The following is a 21,807-nucleotide window of genomic DNA, read 5'->3' as shown; positions in this document are numbered from 1 at the left end:
GATTTCAATCAGTGCAGATAAACATGGCTTGTCATTATTCACTTGATATTTTAGACAGTCCACCTAAAGAGGAAGATGCAGAACAGAGGTACTGTCTTTTCTAGAGAACGGAGATTATAAGAACATTTACCTAAGACTATATTCTTTTCTGGAATATGGTTTTCATAGACACTCAATTCCCATAATCCCCAGAGACGTTCATTGGCTTGCCCAGTTTGTTTCCATCTGGTCCTTTCAAACCAGGAAAAACAATATGGTAATTCTATTGTTGCATCTAGTAGCCTGGAAAAATAGAAATATATATTTAATATAATTCTTATATAATATAGTGGCTCAGTAATTTTTAAATATGTCAATTAACACTTCCATTCCTTTTGATTTTTGTGTCACAGCATCATTTAGCACTCTATGTTTTGGAATAAATATCTCAAAATTCTAATTACATATACTTATCTCTGGGATAATGCTACCTGACCAAGTTTAAATTATTTCTTGTATAGTCTTAAAAGCAAACATGTTAACAAAAAGTTAACATAAAGTAAATAATTGTTTAAATAGCAAACTGTTAATATGTATTAACAATTTTCCAAAATTGCTCTTTTCTATTATTTTTTCTTCCTCTTACTTTTAGATATTTTTCATGAACCCTTTATCTCCATTTTCCTTCATTTAAAATTATGCTTCACTCATTCATGTTCATAAGAATTTTCAATCATGTTAAAAGCAAATATGAGTTCTGTTTGCTTATTGTCACAGATAGCCTCTTGGTTATTATTCTCCACAATCACCTTATTCATGAATTGTAAGTTGGAGATCAGCCTCCCAGTGCAGAACTGTTTAGAAATAGCCCTTCATGCTTGCTCCTCTATTCCCAGAGGATTTTGCTGCACATGCCTAGATCTCTTTCCATCTGGCCTCTGCACAAAGGGTTTATCCCACTTTAACACAATTCTTTGTATTATAGAGGACCTTGACTTTATCTGAGAGTGAGTACATACGAAACAATAATCATGTTGCAGGAAAAACTGATTTGACCATTTTTTTTTCATACTCGAATCCTAAGATGACAGTGAAACTACACTTAGCCGGCAACAAAGACCAAAGGTAAGGCTGTAATGATGACAGAGCTGTAAAAAAGTAAATGTGAAGGGTCTAATTTTTCCATTATTACAGTACTTACGTTTATGTGGCTTCAGTAAAAAGGAAAAAAAAAACGTGGTACATTTATTTTTACGTCTATCACTGAAAAACCTTTGAGTTTGTAAGACATTAATATGAAAATAGCTGCATTTGCATACTGATAGATTTGTGAACTTTATTGCAATATATTTTTTAACAGAAAAATATAATTATAGTATTTTAAAATGTAACTCTTTCCTCCCTCAGTGTAAATCAAATCACAATGACAATAATCCTGAAACCTCTAATTGAAAATCTTCCTTTAAAAATGCATGGTGGTCTTAATGTTTAAAAGAAGTCAGCCTATTTTCTCAGTGTATATTCATGTTATCTAACGTTCTTTTTTCTCCAATTATTATACATACAGTTTTATAAGCGAATATTTAAGAGTCAAGAATTTTGTGGTATTTTGCCTAGAAATAGACTGGAAGAACACAAAATCTAAATAAACACCAAAAGGCCAAAAGGAAAGAAAGAACAACAAAAAAAGTACATGCACAAGCACATACACACACCCATATAGGTGCTTTGTTTGTAATAATTTATTTCAAAATGTATTGTACAATGCTGTCTCAAATACTTCATTTGGGTTTAAAAGAGTTGTAGATGTTGGTATAGGTTGTTGATTTCAAATGGAAAAATTATTGGCATTGAAAGATGGCAACTGAAATCTTGAACCTAACTGGGTTAATTAAGGTTACTTCGTGAGGATTAAATAAAAATATCAGAATTCTGCTCTGCCCCCCACCAAAGGATATAGTATTTTCACTAAAATATATTTTTAGGTTTGTTTTGGCATATTCTTTTCAAAGAGATTTGAAACCCTTAAATTTTTATAATTACAATATCTTATATTTGAACTTTCAAAACATTACTCGTTTTGAAGTAGAATCTAAAACTACATTTAAAAACATTTCTGCCTACATTTGGTCTGTTTAAGGCACTAACCTTTGAACACACTGGTCTTATTTTGAAAGGGCAAGGTGCTTTTTTTTTTTTTTTTTAAATAGCCAGTGCCCAAGAGAAGCAAAAACTGTGACCCCCCCCTCCCCCGCCACGCCACACAGTGTTCACATATGTCATCTGTGTTTGTTAGCAATGTTACCTCCAAGTTTGTTACCTTGGAGTAATTGACGAGTAAATCATTACAAATGGGTCCAACTCTAAAGGCAAAATTGTCAAAAAGAAGAAAACAGCAAATCCAACTTGCCTTATGTTTATTAGAGGAAATCCTGAAACTTCTGTAGATTGCAGTGTTAGGAAAAACAAGTTTGTCATTAGAGCGATGTTATGACCACTTCCCCACTCTAACTGTTGTTTAAGGGAGTCCACTTCTAACTGCTGACTCAGTTTGTCTTCACTGCCAGAACTGAAGCGTGACCCAAATTGTCTACTGGGTTGAGTAGGAACAAACGGACAAACTGATGATCACTTGGCAGTTCTAGGTTTACTAAAGAATACTTATTTGGTCTAAACACTGTTTGTTGGGACTGCAAAGGTATAAACAATGCCCCTCCCAGGAAGGAAAAGGAAAACCTAAAATCTTAAGCAATGGACTCAAGGTCAGTGACGGAAGGCACCATTTGAGACCGAGCTCCTCAACTCCAGTCCCATAATGGACCGGAGCCACACAGGAGAGCGTGCAGGAGTTTCGAAGCTGCGTAGTAAAATAGCTGGCGTGGGCAGTTCTTTTATACTCTGGCTAGAGTAAAATTAACGCAGCTTTGCGTTTCTCCATCGCCGCTGTCAGCATCCAGCTAAAGCGTGTAGGGTTAAGGAAAGCGGAACCCAGTTGTCCTTTCTCAGCTGAGTCCTTTGAGAAACTGGGACTGAGAAGGGTGAGCGCCGCGGAGAGGGGCAGGGGTGGGAGAGGGGAGAGGGGAGCGGGGCGGGGAAGAGGCGCGTCTGGGGTTGAAGTCCAGCTGGAAGCATCCAGCGGCGCTGCCTGCAGACGGGGGCGAAGGCAGCCGCTGAGAGTGAGGGGAGAGGGGGAAGCCGAGGGAAGGGAAGGAAGTAAGGAAAGAGGAAGGAAAGGCAGGAGGGGGTAGAAGCTGAGCGGCTGCAATTTCTGCGGCCGGCTCAGTAGGAGGAGCAGGAGGGGAAAGAGGAGGATCCAGAGTCAGTCAGTCAGGCAGCCAGCGGGAGGTGGAGAAAGCAGGAGGAGGAGGAGGAGGAGGATTAAAGATGGCCACCAACAGCTGCGGGAAACGGCAACAACCCCTCACTTTCCGGGATGGTCCCTGCGGGTCGGCCCGGCCTTGATGGAGAGACGAAACCCGAGGAGCGCCGAGGCTGAGGCGGCGGCGGCGGGGACCCAGCGAGGACGAGGACGCGGCGGAGCAGAGACGGGGGCAGGAGAAGGGAAAGGCGGCAGCGTCGCTGCCCCTGCCGCCTAGCATCGCTGCCTGGCCCGGTGGACCGGTTCCCATACCTCGCGGCCGCAGAATCGAGCCCGGGCCCCGGCCCCCGGCCCGCGCTGCGGGGCTCCTGGGCCCCGCCGCGGACGTCGCGCCGGTCGCCCATTCCCCGTAGCCCGTGCGTCCCCGGCGCGGAGCCCCGGCCTGCCGCGGTCCCGGCTCCCGGGCCCGGCCCGCCCGCGCCCTCCGCCGGCCCTCAGGTGAGTGCCCCCGCCATCCTCCCCGCCCCCCGCGCTCCCGGAGAGGCGGCGCAGCCTCGGCCCGGCGCGCCCGGCCGCTTTGTTCGTGCGGGGCGGAGGCGCTGCCCACTCGCGGCCCTGCGCCCGCTCCCCCTAGGGACAGGCCGCGGCCCAGCTGCTGTCCTCCCCAGGGTCCGCCTTGGCCCGCAGCCGCCGCCGCCGCCGCCAGGGTTGGCTGCCTGGCGCGAGTCCTCCGCTGCGGCCTGGGGAGGGCGCCGTCGCGATCGGGTCGGGGTCGGGGTTGGGGTCACGGGCGGCGGGCTGAGCGGAGCGGAACCGGGATATTTCGGGGGATAGGGGAGGAGAGGGCTGGACGTTACCTCTGGGAAGCAGTGGGGCCGTAACCTGGCGGCCCTGGCTCGCAGGGGTAGGGGATCAGGCCCTGGCTCCCCCTCTGCATCCCGCGGGGTCTCAGCTCCCGGAGGCCCCCCCCCCCCGCACCGGACGCAGCCGAGCGCGGCCTATATTCCTCGGGCGCTGGGCTTCGGGCCTCTCCCCCTACGCCCTATGCCGGAAGCCCTTCGATTATGGAAGGAACCAGAGATGCTCCAGTTCTCTTGTACTGGGGATGTGGTGGCATCTCAAACATTCACAGTTACGGCGGGGTTTAAAACGCAGATGTGACCTTTCCGACCAAAGGCCATCTGGCTAGTGTTTGAGCCTCAGGTGCAGCTTTTCGTTGAGTTTTACCATTTAATTCTGCAATCTGCAATATCAGGTCTTCCTTTCACAGAAACAATGTGATACAATCAGATTGAAAGGATATTTACTGCATATGTGAACCCTTGCATGGACTTCCAGTACCTTAAAAATGGTTAAGTGTTTTCTGTGGGAAAATGGTGCTCATGCATACGAAAAACTATTTTGGTTCAGTAATGGTTGCCAACTGGTTTACTATGTAGTTTGAAAACCAAACAATTGAAAAGGAAAAACAAAACCCTATTATTTGGGCGTTTTAAATAGTGGCATATTTCCAGGTTGGTATTTGGTAGCAGGTTGAGAACAACTGGTTTCGACTATCAGGCGACATAACAAACAACATAAAATAGAACCAAAAATATGCTAGTTTATAGAAAAACATGTTGTATTAGTGCATAAGTCTAGTAAAAAAATCCCACTTAAAAAAAGATAAAACTTTATCATGAGACTCTTAATATATATTACATTAGAATTGAGAACTCTTCCTGCGATATTTGAACAATAGTAGAGTATGTTAACACTTTGAACCATTCTATCTCAAGCTGCTAGAAAGGTAAGTTTCTGCTGCTAGTTTCTTTCCATGAGTTAAAATGGATTCATCTGAAATATAAGCATGCTTTTCGTGGGGCACAGTGGGTCATGCTTGTCATCCCAGCACTTTGGGAGGCCAAGGCTGGGGGATTACTTGAGGCCAGGAGTTAGAGGCCAGCCTGGGCAACATAGAGAAAACAATTTTTTTAAAGAAAAAAAAGTTTCTAAAAATTTATATCACCTCCAAAAAGGAGGGGTAAATTAGAAAATACGATGTTCTATTCTTGCAAAATCTGTTTTTAAAAAAGTAAATGACAGTATAATATTTCATTATTAAGTTGGGTTCTCTACTTTGAAGAGATTCTTAAATTCCACTGCTCAACTTTGCAATTTTAAAAGTTTATATCAGTTGTTCTTAATTTCTTTCTTTCTTTTTTTAGAGATAGGGTCTTGCCCTGTCACCCAGGCTGGGGTATAGTGGCATGATCATGGTTCACTGCAGCCTTGAACTTCTGGGCCCAAGTGATCCTTCCACCACAGCCTCCCAAGAAGTTAGGACTACATGTGCATGCCACCATGCCTGTTTGATTTTTGTAGTTTTTGTAGAGACGAGGGTCTCCCTGTGTTGCCCAGGCTGATCTTGAACTCCTGGCCTCAAGTGATCCTCCTGCCTTAGCCTCCCTAAATGCTGGGATTACAGGCGTGAGCCACCATGCCCTGCTTCTTTGTTAATTTCATGCATATGCTTCTGAGGGTCCTTGGCTCCCCAGAAATCATATGCAGAATATAGCATATATTTGAATTTTTCCTAGATGAAGAGTCTGTGTGGTGATCGCATTCTCAAAATGATATGGCTCTGTAAAAGATTATGAACTTCTAGATAGAAAATTAAAGGATAAATATTCCATATTTGGAAAGCTAAAATTTTTAAATTACATTTGATGATTTATGTCCTTCATTTCTGATTATGCCCAAGAAATGTTTGTGATTAAGAGTTCAGCACATAGACGTTGTTTCTAACACATTCTCATTTAAATTGAAGGAAAATATTAATCCCATTTTACAGTTGGGGAAATAGAACAAGTTGTTTTAAGGTCATGCAAACACTGGTGGGCCAACATGTGAACCCAGATTGTCTGAAGTCAGAGCCAGCATTCATAACCAGGGTATACTAGACTTTGATCGGTAATACCATTTGATTGATGTAAAAATAAGTAATTGATGTTTTAGTTAGAATTGCAAAGTATATCTGAGATTATCATAGTATACAATATCATGAGATTTTGGAGCCCTGGACTCCCAGTATGAAGAGATCTTAATGATACTAACTTCATGTTAACGACACTAGTCTGAAATCACACCCGAAGTAGGGTCATTTCTACAGCATCCTTGGAAGGATCATCCACCTCTGATTTTAGTCTTTCCTATGATTACAGATTTCCCCTCTTCTTTTTTTTTCTTGACTTTTTTTTTTTTTCTCTCTCTCTTTTGAGACGGAGTCTTGCTTTTGTCGCCCAGGCTGGAGTGCAGTGGCATGATCTGGGCTCACTGCAACCTCTGCCTCCCAGGTTCAAGAGATTGTTGTGCCTCAGTCACCCAAGTGGCTGGGACTATAGACCCTGGCCACCATGCCTGGCTAATTTTTGTATTTTTAGTGGAGACAAGGTTTTACCCTGTTGGCGAAGCTAGTCTCGAACTCCTGAGCTCAAGTGATCTGCCTGCCTCTGCCTCCCAAAATGCTGGAATTACAGGCTTGAGCCACTGTGCCAGGCCTTTCTTTTTTCTTTTTTTTTTTTAAACATTTTAAATCTATATTTCTGTGTATATCAAGTCAAAATCGGCCTTTCTGATATTTACACTGATAAATCCAGTTCTCCCTTGCTGTGTGTGGTGTATTTATCATCCATGAAATGATTAAGAAATAAATGATGACCGGGCATGGTGGCTCACACCTGTAATCCCAGCACTTGGAGAGGCCGAGGCTGGCGGATCACCTGAGGTCAGGAGTTCGAGACCAGCCTGGCCAATATGGTGAAACCCCATCTCTACTAAAAATACAAAAATTAGCTTGGCATGGTGGTGTGCACCTGTAGTTCCAGCTGCTCAGGAGGCTGAGGCAGGAGAATAGCTTGAACCGGGGAGGTAAAGGTTGCAGTGAGCCGAGATCGCACCGCCACACTCCAACCTGGGTGACAAAGCGAGACTCCATCTCAAAAAAAAAAAAAAAGAAATGGCTTCTACTTTAATGTTTTAATGTTTATTGAAGCATAATTTACATGTAGTAAAAGTTTAACAAATGTCTATAATTGGATAGTCTCCACCACAGTCAAGACATAAAGGATGTTTCCATTACTCTAAAAAGTTCACTCATGGCCTGTCATGAGTCAGTGCTCTCCCTCTACACCCCCAGCCCCTGAAAACCATTAATTTAATTGATGCTCTTAAAGTTTTATCTGGTCTAGCATATATAAATGGAATTATACATTACATAGCCTTTCGTATTCTCTTGCACTTAGCATAATGCTTGATATTTATTAAGTTGTTACATGTATCAGTAGTTTGTTCAGTGATGTGCTGGGAAATGTTTTAACAACATGCTCTTCAGAAAAAAAAAAAAAAGAATCCCTGATTTGTGGCATTTGCTAATCATTGTAGTGTAAACACTCTCACTATGGCCTAAATTAAGCTATCAGCTCACAGAATTCCTGAAAATTTAACAATGGGCTCCCATGAGCTGGTACCAGCCAGCTCCAGCACAGTTCCTGTTTTTGTTGAGTAACATGGTTTTACAGCAGGGTAACACAATTTGTTCATCCATTCCTAAACTGATGGATATTTGAGTTGTTTCTAGTGTTGGTCAAATATGAATAAAGCTGCTATAACCATTTGCATACAGGTCTATGTGAGGGACAAAAATGTTCAGTTTTCTTGAGTTAATACCTAGGAGTGGGATTTTTGGGTCCTAGGATAAGTGTATATTTATTAATATCAGTGACCTTTTTATTGAACTACTGAATTGTTTTCCTAAATGGTGATATCATCTTACATTCCTACAGCAATATCTGAGAGTTTCAGTTGCTTTGCATCTTCGTCAGCACTTGGTATTGTCAGTTATTAAAACTTTAGCCACTTATTATATGTGTAGTGATCTCCTTTAAATTTTTTTACTCTTATTTTCAGTAGTGTTTAGATTCAACCTAGAAAGTTTATGATAGATGTTTCTAAAAAAATAATTTTCTTTAGCTTGGGCATCAGTTATGATCTCACTATGAAGGCTGCAGCCTTTGAAGGCTGTTTGTTGAGTTTTTACTGTGCACTCACCTTCCATGTTGTGAAAATTACTTTTTGTGAAGGCATCATCATTAGGGAATTATTCTAATGCTTAGCTGTTAACAATTTTAAAAATGAACCATTTTAAACAGGTAGATAAAGCTCTGTTTAAAAAATTAGAATTAAAAAATTTATCATAAAGAATTTTTTTTTCAATTTTGACTTGGACTTCAAGGGAAAAAAAGATTCTTTGTGGCTCCCCGTATGCCAACACTTTGCTTTAATGGGATTTCACCAAGTTCTATAAACTCATTCAATTGTTTTTTATTTTAAAATCTTGAGGACTGTTAAGTTAGTTACTACTCTTTCTGAAACCACAGTATCAAAATCTATTTTTTTTTGAGACAGAGTCTTGCTTTTGTCGCCCAAGCTGGAGTGCAGTGGCATGATCTCGGCTCACTGCAGCCTCCACCTCTCGGGTTCAAGCGAGTCTCCTACCTCAGTCACCTGAGTAGCTGGAATTACAGGCATCTGCCACCATGCCTAGCTAATTTTTGCATTTTTAGTAGAGATAGGGTTTCACTACGTTAGCCAGGCTGGTCTCGAATTCCTGACCTTGTGATCCGCCCTGCTCGGCCTTCCAAAATGCTGAGATTACTGTGCCTGGTCAAAATCTGTCTTTGAAATTTCATAGTTTTAGTGTGGACAAATGATTAAATTACATATACCTCATATCAACATTTAATTTTCAAATAGTAAAATACTGGGTTGCCCCGTTGGAATAAGATATCATTCATTCAGAAGGTGATATGAAATAAAACCCTTAGAAGAGTAACCTGCCAGGTGCAGTGGCTCATATCTGTAATCCCAGCACTTTGGGAAGCAAAGGTGGGTGAATTGCTTGAGCTCAGGAATTCGAGATCAGCCTGGGCAACATAGTGAGACCCCTTCTCTTTTTTAAAATAAGAAGAGTAACCTTATAAAAGACATAGTCATGTTAGATTGTAAATAAGGATAGCTATATTCACAGTTTGAGTACCCTGTAATAATGAAAGATGCTTGTTTAAACATCTCAACAGTTCTCATAGAAAATGGATAATTTGTTCGGTCATTGATTCATACATTTGTTCATATACATGCACAAATATGTTGTGCATGTAGGATTCAAGGTCCTTATCATGATAGACCTTACAGTTGAGTGGAAGAGACTGTTGAACAGGGTATCACATACGTGAGGTGTGGGTGCTGTAGGTAGGTACATATGGTGTGGAGGTGGGGTGGGCATGAAACTCAGACTTCAAAGTTTGGCAGGACTTCCAGGAGGAAGCATTGTCTTCATTGAGAAATCTGGAGATTGAGTAGTTAGGGGAAGTGGCTGTGTAGCATTAATAGAATGTACAGTTATTCAGAGATGAGAGAAAATGTGAATAGTAAACATATCAGGAATATTGTTTTCAAATAACAGGCCTCTAAAGCCTACATTTTTTGCGCCTACCCAGTCTTAGTTGTAATTAGGAAAGTTAATGGGAAGTAAAACTGGGTAAAAACCGAAAAAGCAAACTTTTACTATATTATTGAGGTATTTTTTGGTAGTTTGCTTACTTCTAACATTCATATACTGAAATAATTTGATCATATTATCTTTGAACTCATCCCCAGATCTTTTAAGAAGCATTAGTATAGATAAGATTATAGCATTCCTTTTTAACATTTAGGCTAATTCTCGTCTAATACTGTAATGTTTATACATAATTAAGTGTATTTGATTTTTATTGCTGCCATGAAGTTCATCAAGTTTTGTTTGTGTGACAAGTATTAATGACATCTGAACCACTGATTTTATGCTGGGATATGTCCAACTGCTAGTTTAGACATATCTGCTGAGATATTTACATAGGCATGTCAACCTCAGCATGGCCCAAATGTAACTCATAATCTTTCTCCCAAAATATATTTTCTTCTCCCATCTTTTCAGCTTAAGTAAATGCTGTTAGCACCTGTTCTATCAGTAGATTGAGATTGGCAGTCATCATACACTCCTCAGTCTTCCTCATGTCTCACATTTACTTAAGCATCAGGTCCAGTTGTTTTTTAAATCTTGTAAATGTTTGTCCTTTTCAACCTCCACCTGCTAGAAGACAATTTTGAGGCCTGTATTTCCCTGCTGAAGTATTTGAGGTCTTTTAAATATTCTTCTTAACTTCAGTCTCATGTCTTCTTATAATTACTCTCACACCCTTTCCAAAATAAATTGTTTTTTCTTTGTTTTAATTTTTTAAAATGTGAAATTGTGGTCTTTCCAGTATACCCTTTATTTTTTTTTCACTTAAAATTCTTGAATATGTCTTAAGTCATTATCAAAGAGGCACTAAAATATGGGGTTGTAATCTATAAAAAACTCTTTGTAACCTGAATCCGGCTTTTGCAGTCTCATCTCTGACAGCCATTCATTTGTGCATTTTTTATAAAAAGACTTGAGTGTCTGCTGTCTGTTAGGCACAGTGCTAGGTGATAGAGCTATATCAAGGAGCTTAAATTCTAGTGGCGAGGGGGATAGATAACAAGTATTCTTGTTGTTAATTGTACTGTCAATAACTGTCAGTTATTATAGTACGTAGTGTATTATATACTATATTATTATAGTATAGCTGTCAGTGACATCATACAATCATTGTGGTGCTAAAGTATGGGTGGGATTGCCATTTATAGAGGTCTGGATCAGAAGGCCTCTCTGTAAAGGTCCATTTGAAGAGATTTGAGGCAGCCGAGGGAGTGAGAATTGTAGGACTGAGAGAAGAGCAAGTGCTGAGGCTCTGAAGCAGGAGGGTGCTTGGCATATTCACAGAACAATAAGGGGTTGACTGAAGGAGGTGAACCATGAGGTCAGGGTGGTGGAGGTGTCATTAGTCTTGGGTAGACCAGTGTTAGGACTTTGACTTCTAAACTCAGTTGTTTGAGCCTAGATTGCATCCTCTGCATGGCAGAGATGCATTCCTGTCTCCTACTTGAAACTTTTGAAGTATGCTGTGCTCTCCTGCCCCTGAGCCTTTCTTTCTACCTGGAATAGTGCTTACGTTGTCCCTCCTGGATGTTCCCTTAGCACTCTTGGTTGTACTCCTATTATGAAACTTAATAGCTGGTTTAAAAAAACTTCTGAATTTTTATTTCATTGAATTAATGTTTGTTGAATTATAGAACTGCTTAAACAAAGGATTAATCACCGAAAACTGGGTAGGAGATGCCAACTACATTGCATAGCAACTGCTAGCTCATGTGGACGTGGAATCTGTTTTGCTGACCACTGTGCATTTAGTGCTGGTGCAATGAGCTATACACAGTAGGTGCTCAGTAAATACTTGGTAAATGATTGAGTGCATATTGCTGTGCCAGCCCCTGCCTTTTCCACTGCTTCCCTGAAACCCATGGGTTAAATGAACCCAAAATCCCTTAACGTTTCCTGACAGCCTTATCTTCCCACTAATCTTATGTGTGAGAAATGCCACATACTTAGAGATGCATTCTTTCACCGTAAATAAATGTAGTAATAAGGAAATACAGTAGTAAAGAAATGTGGAAATAATGTATCTCCAAGTTAAATAAATAAAGTTCATTGCAGAATGTTTTGACTCATTCGTACTTCTGTTTTTCTTTCTTTGGTTGGAATTTTTTCAGGTTAATTTATTACTTGGCCCTCAAATCTTGAATAACTATAACACTAATAGATCTAGAATATCAGTTCTATAAACAACTGAAACTTGAGTCTTGCAGAATGTGAAAAGCCCAGCACCAGAAAAAAGTTAATGATATTTCTTCATGTGTTTCATTTGGTTGAACAAATAATTACTAGTTGATTTATTTACTTGACTGCACTGGTGCAGGGCTTTGGGATTTTTGAGTCTAAAAGCATCAGGCCTTACCACGTACCTTTCTTAGGGTCATAAAACTGTGACCATTAACTCCAAAATCCCCAGTTCTTGTCGCAGGCTTCCATGTGCTGTCTGACCCCATTACCTTCACGTCTTTGAACCTTCAGAGGAGGGACATTGAGATATCTCAAGTACTGTATCTGCAGAAAATGTAAGACTTGAGGCAAAACTTTAAAGCAATGTCTGTTAGTGATACAAGTCACTTACCCCTCATTTTGTTTAATCAAAAATTATTGTGTCCAATAGATTGTATATAATAGATGATAAAATATTGGATTATTAAGCTTCCATAGTGTTATAGTCCATTGTGAGAAGTCTCATTATGATATACCTTGTAGTTTTTTTTTTTTTTTTTTTTTGGTATATGAAATACTTTTTATCTCTTAGCCCACTTAATGTAGGCACTATATATTTTGACCAACTAAACTAATTTCACTTAAGTGCTGAGATTTTGTTTTCAGTTTGGGGTTTTGTTGCTGTTTTAATGCCTATGCCTGAGTTGGGCCTTGGTTTTATATCTCTATAAAGTGGTCTCACTATTAAATAAGCACTTTAGTTTTCTCAGCTCCAGGAAAATTATTAATGATTTTCTTAGGTCTGTGTTTTCATTCATAAAGGTTATTTTTTAAAAAGAAAAAAACTTTTGTCACCTGCTTCTATTCATGTATTAGTATATTTGTGTGTAATATATGATTTAGCTTAATAATATCATCGTTTTATGATATTTCACAAAAGAACACCATGGTTATCAAGTGCTGCAGTAACTGAGCAAGCTCAAGGCTTGGAGGTGTTTGGAGACAACACTTTTTATCATTATGCTGATCCAGTAGCAGATACTTGTAAGCCTTAAAAAAACTGACGCCCTACTTAGTAAAGAGAACTGACATACGTGGTACTATAATAATGTATTTTGATGAGGTTGCAAGCTTAGATTGGAAACTTTGTATCAACTAGGTATGTGTGAAGCCACAGTGGATTTAAAGTATTGTATTTGGGAGTTCAGAGGACTACTAAATGAGTGAGGATTTTAAAAAGTAATTACAGTTGTTTCATTCTTTTGTGAATGGCCTAATCTCTTTAAAGTGTTCATTACTACTACCTATAAAAGATTAGTGCCTATTGATAATGGCACTTCAGAGGCCCAGAAATTAAAAGACTCTTGTTCTTCCCCTGCTGGTAGAGAGTTGTGTCTTTGGGTAGGACCCCTAGCCCATCTGGCCTCTGGTTCTTCATGCATTGGCTGTCCTTTCTACTCTGGGTCCTTGAAATAATAGCGATCATTGAGTTCTGACATGGATTCTTTCAGCTTTCTTTAGTTTCTTAAGCCCTTGGTACCTGTGTTACGAGTGGAGACCATGTGACAGGGTGATTTTTGACATGTTGTAATTGGTATGTTGTCAACACTTGATGAATCAACTGCCCAGCCGATTAATATCAAGCCCAGCTTCCTCTTCCTGTATGGTATTTCTTCCTAGCATGTTTCCTTCTGTTCTCTAGCCAGTGTGGACTTAAAGGAGGCCAACTGATTTAATATTAGCCTAAGGAAAATAGGAATTTGATATATAGCTATTATTTGGTCCATTAAAAAATTATGCCAAAATTATTTTGTGTTACGTCCTATTTTTTTCAAGGGACAACTGATTTGTTTATCTGCACATTAACTTGTAGTTTTATTGCCTTGCTTTGAGTAAAATATCCACACACATAAATTTCACTTTATAAGTTGAATAACTCAGAAGGTGATTAATTATTGTGCCTAGGATTCAACAGTTTAAATAGAATTTCCACAAGTATTTTCTCAAAATATTCGTTACTTAGTACATGTTAAGTATTTGAGTTTAGAAAAACAATTTAATTTACCTGTTTTAATTTCTGCAACGCTTATTAAAGATGCGTTATCTTATTGATTTTTTTAATTTTTAATTTTGAAGTAATTATAAACTTGGGAAGTTGCAAAAATAGTGTAGTGCTCCATGTACTCTTCACCTATCTTTCTTTCCCCATTAATAATATCTTATAACTATAGTACAATAACTGATTTATATTTTATTACTGAAAGCATAGTGACCTGATTTTGAAAAATATTGGAAAATACAAGAATGTTGGTATTTTTGTCCTCTTCAGAGGGTGAAGATGTTCATGTATACAAATTCAGATCTGTGCCTTATGTCCGTAGGCAGCAGGCCCAGGGAATGTTTCTTCCCTGCATTTCCTATAAGAAGAGCAACAGGTAACTAGACAAATGGCTGATTATTTCCACAGGGTAATTCAGTCACAGCCCTAGATATAGTCATGTAAAAATTTTAATTACGTGGCATTCTTCTTAATTCCTCTTTACTGTTCGTCTTTATTTAGGCACTACTATATTTGCTTACTGGGAGCTTCCGCTCCCTTTTTTTTTTTTTTTGAAACAGGGTTCGTTCCATTGCCCAAGCTGGAGTGCAGTGGCATAATCTTGGCTCACTGCAACCTCCACCCCCTGGGTTCAAGCGATTCTCCTGCCTCAGCCTCCTGAATAGCTAAGACTACAGGCACGTCACCGTGCGTGGCTAATTTTTGTATTTTTTGCAAAGACGGAGTTTTGCCATATTGGTCAGGCTGGTCTTCAACTCCTGAGCTCAAGGGATCCACCTGCCTCAGCCTCCCACAGTGCCAGAATTACAGGAGCGAGCCACCGTGCCTGGTCACTGGGAGCTTTCTTAACATGTAACAAATAAAGCAAGAAATATTGAGCAGTTAGCCAAAGATTATTTATTAAGTATCTGCTGTCAATGTGCTGATTCTAAGGAGATTTTGGAAAAGTTAATAGTGCAGCTAAATAAACAGCTATAGAACATTACCAGACATTGTATCATATATTTCAGCAAATTTTATTTTCTCTCTAGACACATAATGTAGGAATATGATTGACTTTCAGTAAACATTTGTTGAGTGAGTAAATGTAAATAGACAGTAAACATGTCAGAAAATCAGGAAAATAAATATTCACTGTTACTCTGAGGAACTCTAAGACTGTTTACTAAAAATGAAAGAATGGTAATATGTGTTTTATTATGTTTCTTTTTTCTGTTCACCCTAGAAATCCCTAAGAATTTATAGATAAATTTATGGTCAGATTTATTTGATTAAAACCTGGAGTCTTTCTGAGTCTTTTTGACCCTACAGTACAAGTTCTTTCCCCATGGCATTGCCCGTTAAAACACAATATTAGGTGATTTAGATGATAAATGCCATAGTTGAGTAAATAAGTGTGAAATAAAAATAAACTCTGTATCAGTTATTTGTAGAACAATCATTGTGTATTGATTGCTTAATAATTTTATTTAGCTTGATTTATTTGTGTAATGAGTAGGGACTAAATTAGATCAAGCATCAGGGATTAAACTTGCTACCTGGGAACTTAGTTACTTAGTTCTTATTTCCCAAAATGATGATCCAATGTAAATAGACTCTCAAGTGGTGTTATGATATATAATAATAATTCTATAAGCTTTTTTTCCTAAAGATGATAACATACTTTATTGTGATTGTGCTGGGTGTCACAGGTACTATGCCTGGCTGCTTTACACAGGGGTAGTTTTGCCCTCAATAGCTTTGTAACAGTGGAGATAAGATAGATAGATACATAATCGAAAGGTATTTGATGAGTCTGAGAGGTACAGAAGTGCTGTGGACACTTAATGAGTAGAAAGATTATTTTTGGTTGAACTGATTAAGGGAACCCTAAGGTACGATGTTTGATCTGAGTATTGGGGGATTGATCGAATTTCCTTGGTGGGAATTGTGAAATTTATTTATATCAAAATTATAGGACATATAAGATTAATAGATTTCTTTTTTTTTTTTTTTTTTTTTGAGACGGAGTCTTGCTCTGTCACCCAGGCTGGAGTGCTGTGGCCGGATCTCAGCTCACTGCAAGCTCTGCCTCCCGGGTTCCCGCCATTCTCCTGCCTCAGCCTCCGGAGTAGCTGGGACTACAGGCGCCCGCCACCTCGCCCGGCTAGTTTTTTGTATTTTTTTTTAGTAGAGACGGGGTTTCACCGTGTTCGCCAGGATGGTCTCGATCTCCTGACCTCGTGATCCGCCCGTCTCGGCCTCCCAAAGTGCTGGGATTACAGGCTTGAGCCACCGCGCCCGGCCCCAGATTAATAGATTTCACTGTCAGTGAATCAGAACAGGTTTCTTGGGGAAAAATATTCAGCCAAATATAATATTTAAGTAAAAAAGAAGAAAAAGATTAGGAATAATGTAAGATAGTTAGGAAAAAAAATACTTATGATATGAAAATCGTACTCTTGCTCCTGAAGCATTTACAACTAGGTCATCATTAAAATTGTACTAAGTATGACTTTCCTACCATGCATTCTTTTTTAAAAAAATACATTTTATTGTATATATTTAAGATAGTCACATGATGTTATGAGATAACATAAATAGTAAAATGTTTACAATGGTGAAACAAATGAACATATCTATCATCTCACATAGTTACCCATTTTTTCCCCTGTGTCAAGAGCAGCTATGACCTGCTCATTTAGCAAAAATCCTGAATACAGTACATTGTCAGTTAACGAGATCTTTAGATTTGTTCATCCTGCATATATACTATTTTGTATCTTTTGAGACACCTCTCCCATTTCCTCCCCGCAACCCTGACCCTCATAACTAGTTTTATTCCCTATCTCTGTGAATATTTGACCTTTTTTTTTTTTGATACCAGATATAAGTGAGATGATGCAATATATTTCTTTTGGTGTCTGGTTTATTTCACACAGTGAAATATCCTGCAGGTCAACTCATGTTGTGGCAAATGACAGCATCCCCTCCTTTTGTTTTTAAGGCTGAATAATATTCCATTTTTTATATATACACCATAGTTTCTTTATCCATTTGATAGTTGAGGGATACCAAGGTTGTTTCCATACTTTGGCCATAATGAATAATGCTGCAGTGAACATGAGGAATGCATCTATTAGAGGTGGTAATTTCACTTCCTTTGTATATACACCCAGAAGAAGGGTTGTTAGGTTATAGGTAATTCTAGTTTTAATTTCTTTAGGATCCTCCATACTATTTTCCATAACAGCTGCACCAATCTACCATGTATGCTTTTTAAGTTTGATCTGCTACATTAATGGCAGATGTAATTTATATATTTCACTTAATTTGCTAAATCCAGAAATATGAGGTTTTTTTTTTTTGGTTAGGATGAATATTGATTTATTTTTGCTGTTTCATTTTTTGAAGTTGCAGTGTTTAAATTATTTCTGAGTGGAATAGCATTGAAAAAAATTTCTTGATGTTGTGGAGTTCAGCATTGCTGAGTGGTAGCTGTCAGTGGCAGGCTTTAAAGAATAAGCTGGAGGAAGAAGGGAAAGTAAGATGTTGGTGAATGGCAACAGGATGAGAGGAAGAAGGGAAAGTAAGATGTTGGTGAATGGCAACATGATGAGAGAAAATAAAAGTTCTATATAAAGGGATGTTGTTTTTGCCTCAGGTCATTCAGTATAGCAGATGGTACATTGTACCTGGTCAAACCTGAAGCATTCCTGAAAGCTAAATTCTTTGTTGAACCTATAGAGAGCAGAAAATCTTTTGAGTTTGCTTCAGTTATACAATAAATATTAATGAAAAATGGTGTCATACATTCTTTTATGTTCTCCACCTCTTATTCCACAGAGACCTAGATTTATATCTGAGTCACCAGAGTAAATAAGTTCAGTGATTCCCATCTTGTCTTAGGTTGCATAACCACCACATGGGTTGGCATAGGTGTTTTTACTTTCAGGAGGATGTGGGGAAGCCTATCAAGACATGGCAACTGCTGAAAATGCATGAAGGCCACTACTACCACTGACAGGTATTTGTGTGATTGGGGCAGGGCAGGGAAAAGTTGTACTGCATTGCTTTTCTGAGGTGATAGTACTAGTGATCTCTATTTGTAGCTTGGGAAAGAGTATTGTGTCTTTCTTAGAAGGCTGATTTTTCTTTCTCGTGGATTTTCATGCACTTTCAATTTTCTCAGCCTGACTAAAACTTTCATCAAAAATGAACTACTTTTTGACTGTGGCTTGCCAATGTTGAAAGATGTTTAAAAGTCTCCTCATATTCCAGCCTTTCTTCTTCCTACTCTGCTTGTTGACACCCACTTTAGCACAGGGTTTAATAGTGGCTTTGCCTGTCCCGATGTCATCTGGCAAAGCATCATTCCAGTCCAATGAAGATTTTGTTTGGCAAGCACTATTTTAATGGAAGAAGATTGGTTGCATTGCAGTATCTAATTGTTACTTTGGTCTTGTTATTTAACATCAAGCATGGCTTATGTTCACATCTGTGTGCTTTTTTGAGTTTTGTTAAAGTTTAGAAGTGATTTTACTACGTAGCATGTGTAGTATATTGTTGACATACAGATATATATCATACTTCTAAGTAGCAGAAGTAAGTATTGTGCACAGGCTTTGAGTTAGATTTTTTTATATTACATTATCTGTTATCATTTAAAGGATCAATACAAATTGTGTTTTTATTTAAAAATTTTGAAGATGGTAAAGTAGTTAAATTAGTAAAGACTGCTCTGGCATCAGATAATCTGTTTTCTTCATGAGAGTTCAACTCACTGTGACTTCTGTTACAAAGGAAAGCATGTCTGTGAACAGCAGTTCTGAAGATTTTTGTATATTCTTGTTGATGGAAAAAAATATGATAAAAACAAACGAAGAAAATGGAAGATAAACGTATTGACCAGTAACTCATTCCCAGATGCCTGAAATACGGGGAAGTCCTATTCAAATAAACAAGTAATAGAATGGATTTTTAAAAGATAAATATTAAGCATCCTGTGAGGCAAGGGTCATAGGAATATAAAATTAGAATAGAGGTAAATAATTACCTGGCAAAAGGGAAAGAGTACATGAAATTAATCCCCAGTGTGAGATGCATTTTGCATTGTGTTTATTAATGAATAGGGAGTAGTTTTTGGAAAAAATGTGAGTTTCTTAGCACTTACATTACACTTTGTCTCCTTAGAGTAAGGCTCTCCCTAGTAATTGACATTCTGCAGTGATTGTATTACAGTATAAGCTGAGTACATTTGACACTTCTTTACTAACCATCTAAACTCTTGATTTACTTTTTCATTGAGCGTGTTTATTCAGTGTCTACTTTGTGTGCTGAAACTATTTTTTTTTGGATGGAGTCTCCCTCTGTCGCCCAGGCTGGGGTGCAGTGACGCCATCTCTGCTCACTGCAACCTCCACCTCCTGGGTTCAAACGATTCTCCTGCCTCAGCCTCCCGAGTAGCTGGGACTACAGGTATGTGCCACCATGCTTGGCTAATTTTTTGTATTTTAATAGAGACGGGGTTTCACCGTGTTAGTTAGCTAGGATGGTCTCAATCTCCTGACTTCATGATCCACCCGCCTCGGCCTCCCAAAGTGCTGGGATTACAGGCATGAGCCACTGCAACCGGCTGAAACTATTAAGATGATGAGATGCTATTACTTCTTTCAGAGAGTTCATATACTAGTTTAGCCTATATTAAATAATGTAACTTTTTTTTTTTTTTATTAAACTTTAAGTTCTGGGATACATGTGCACAACGTGCAGGTTTGTTACATAGGTATACATGTGCCATGGTGGTTTGCTGCACCTATCAACCCGTCATCTAGGTTTTAAGCCCCTCATGCATTAGGTATTTGTCCTAATGCTCTCCCTCCCCTTGCCCCCCACCCCCAGACAGGTCCTGGTGTGTGATGTTCCCCTCCTTGTGTTCATGTGTTCTCATTGTTCAACTCCCACTTATGAACGAGAACATGTGGCATTTGGTTTTCTGTTCCTGTGTTAGTTTGCTGAGAGTGATGTTTTCCAGCTTCATCCATGTCCCTGCAAAGCACGTGAGCTCATTCTTTTTTATGGCTGCTTAGTATTCCATGGTGTATACGTGCCACATTTTCTTTATCCAGTCTATCATCAGTGGGCATTTGGGTTGGTTCCAAGTCTTTGCTATTGTGAATAGTGCTGCAGTAAACATCCGCGAACAGCATCTGTTTTGAGATGTCATTGGCTTCCCACCTTAGCCACAGTATTTAGAATTCTTTGTTATCTACTGTGTTCGTTCTTTCTGCAGTTCTGTTGGCTTATAAGGGACCTGAGGTAAATATATATACTTTTGTCCTTGAATCTTTGGCTACTTGGTAATTTTTTTGGTGGGCGATCCCATCTGTGGTTTGATCTTTAGTTAGGAATCAAGATTGTAGAGAAAGCCAGCAGAGGAAACAACTTTAATGAAGGTGTAGTATTAATAACAAAACTAGATTTTGGAGAAAGTGATGGGAGTTCCATTTTTTGGCAGTAAAGAGAATTAGAGTTGAATAAGTTTCATAGAGAAGAATTCAGCATTGATCAGAAGAGGCACTGAATTTTTTTTTTTTTTTTAGACGGAGTCTTGCTCTGTCACCCAGGCTGGAGTGCAGGGGCGCGATCTCGGCTCCCTGCAAGCTTGGCCTCCCGGGTTCGCACCATTCTCCTGCCTCAGCCTCTGGAGTAGCTGGGACTACAGGCGCCCGCCACCACGCCCGGCTAATTTTTTCTATTTTTAGTAGAAACGGAGTTTCACCGTGTTAGCCAGGATGGTCTCGATCTCCTGACCTTGTGATCTGCCCTCCTTGGCCTCCCAAAGTGCTGGGATTACAGACGTGAGCCACCGCGCCCGGCCAGAGGCACTGATTTATGTGACCAGATATATATACTCTTTCATTGCTCTTGATGTGCCTTAAGTTTTGCATTAAGAAATTGCTCCTAGAACTCTGGAGAATCAGATGGCCTTTTCAGTATGCTATAATCTAGAACATATTTATAAAATGTAATGTAGTCATTGTCATTTCTCCCATTTTAAAAATTATCTGGTGATTGAAAAATAAATTTGGGCATGTAAATGTGTAGGATTCTTTCCTATATTATGTTATTGTTTTAAGTGTACTATACTGCCAAGTTTCCAGCTTATGCCATTTAGAAAATAACTTTTTTCTTTCGTATATTTGCTATATTTTAAAAATCTGTGAGCTTGCTTACTTTTTCCATATCTCAAAATTTGATAGAGCTTTGTTGTATTTGTGATATGAGAGCACATGGCCAAGTTGTAGAGTAGGGCAGAGGTAACTATTATGCAGGACAGACTAGAACCAGTCCATATTTAAGGTATAGTGCTGCATGTGGAGGTCAATCTAACCTTAACTGCAGGCACTGAGGAAAAGTTCTCTTTGGTAGGCCATGTCAGGGCGAGAACAGCCAAAGAATAATTCAGTCAACCTATTAATGGAAATTCAAGAGGAAGAAGCATATAGGAGGAATGTGTGTGTGTGTAAATGACTAAATGAATGCAAACATACATGCTTATATATGTATGAGTGGCCACCAGAGAATTCTTTCTGCGGGTACTGGGCTCTAGCTATCAGTCCTTGGGATTGGGAGTGGTAATTTAAAGTAGACTTCTCAGTCCTAGGAATAGAAAAGCCAGGAAGGGATCAGACTAGGGACCTTCAAAAGTGT

The 21,807-nt window shown here is 39.2% G+C and overlaps 1 protein-coding gene across 10 annotated transcripts in view; it reads left to right on the top strand.

The window, feature by feature from the left end:
* The first annotated feature begins 3,308 nt into the window (after window positions 1-3,308).
* WDFY3 (WD repeat and FYVE domain containing 3) overlaps window positions 3,309-21,807 on the top strand; it is a 309,091-nt gene continuing 290,592 nt past the window's right edge. For 9 of the 10 annotated variants that reach the window (XM_031664584.1, XM_031664580.1, XM_031664576.1 and 6 more), the window contains exon 1: window positions 3,489-3,796. The gene's annotated coding sequence lies outside the window, so the exon portion shown is untranslated. Of the gene's footprint in view, window positions 3,797-21,807 lie in introns of all 10 variants that reach the window. The other variant, XM_031664581.1, reaches the window with a different exon arrangement.

This window comes from Papio anubis, chromosome 3, assembly GCF_008728515.1.
Source record: "Papio anubis isolate 15944 chromosome 3, Panubis1.0, whole genome shotgun sequence".
Classification (NCBI taxonomy): Eukaryota; Metazoa; Chordata; class Mammalia; order Primates; family Cercopithecidae; genus Papio; species Papio anubis.
This window is presented reverse-complemented; position numbering and strand designations above follow the sequence as displayed.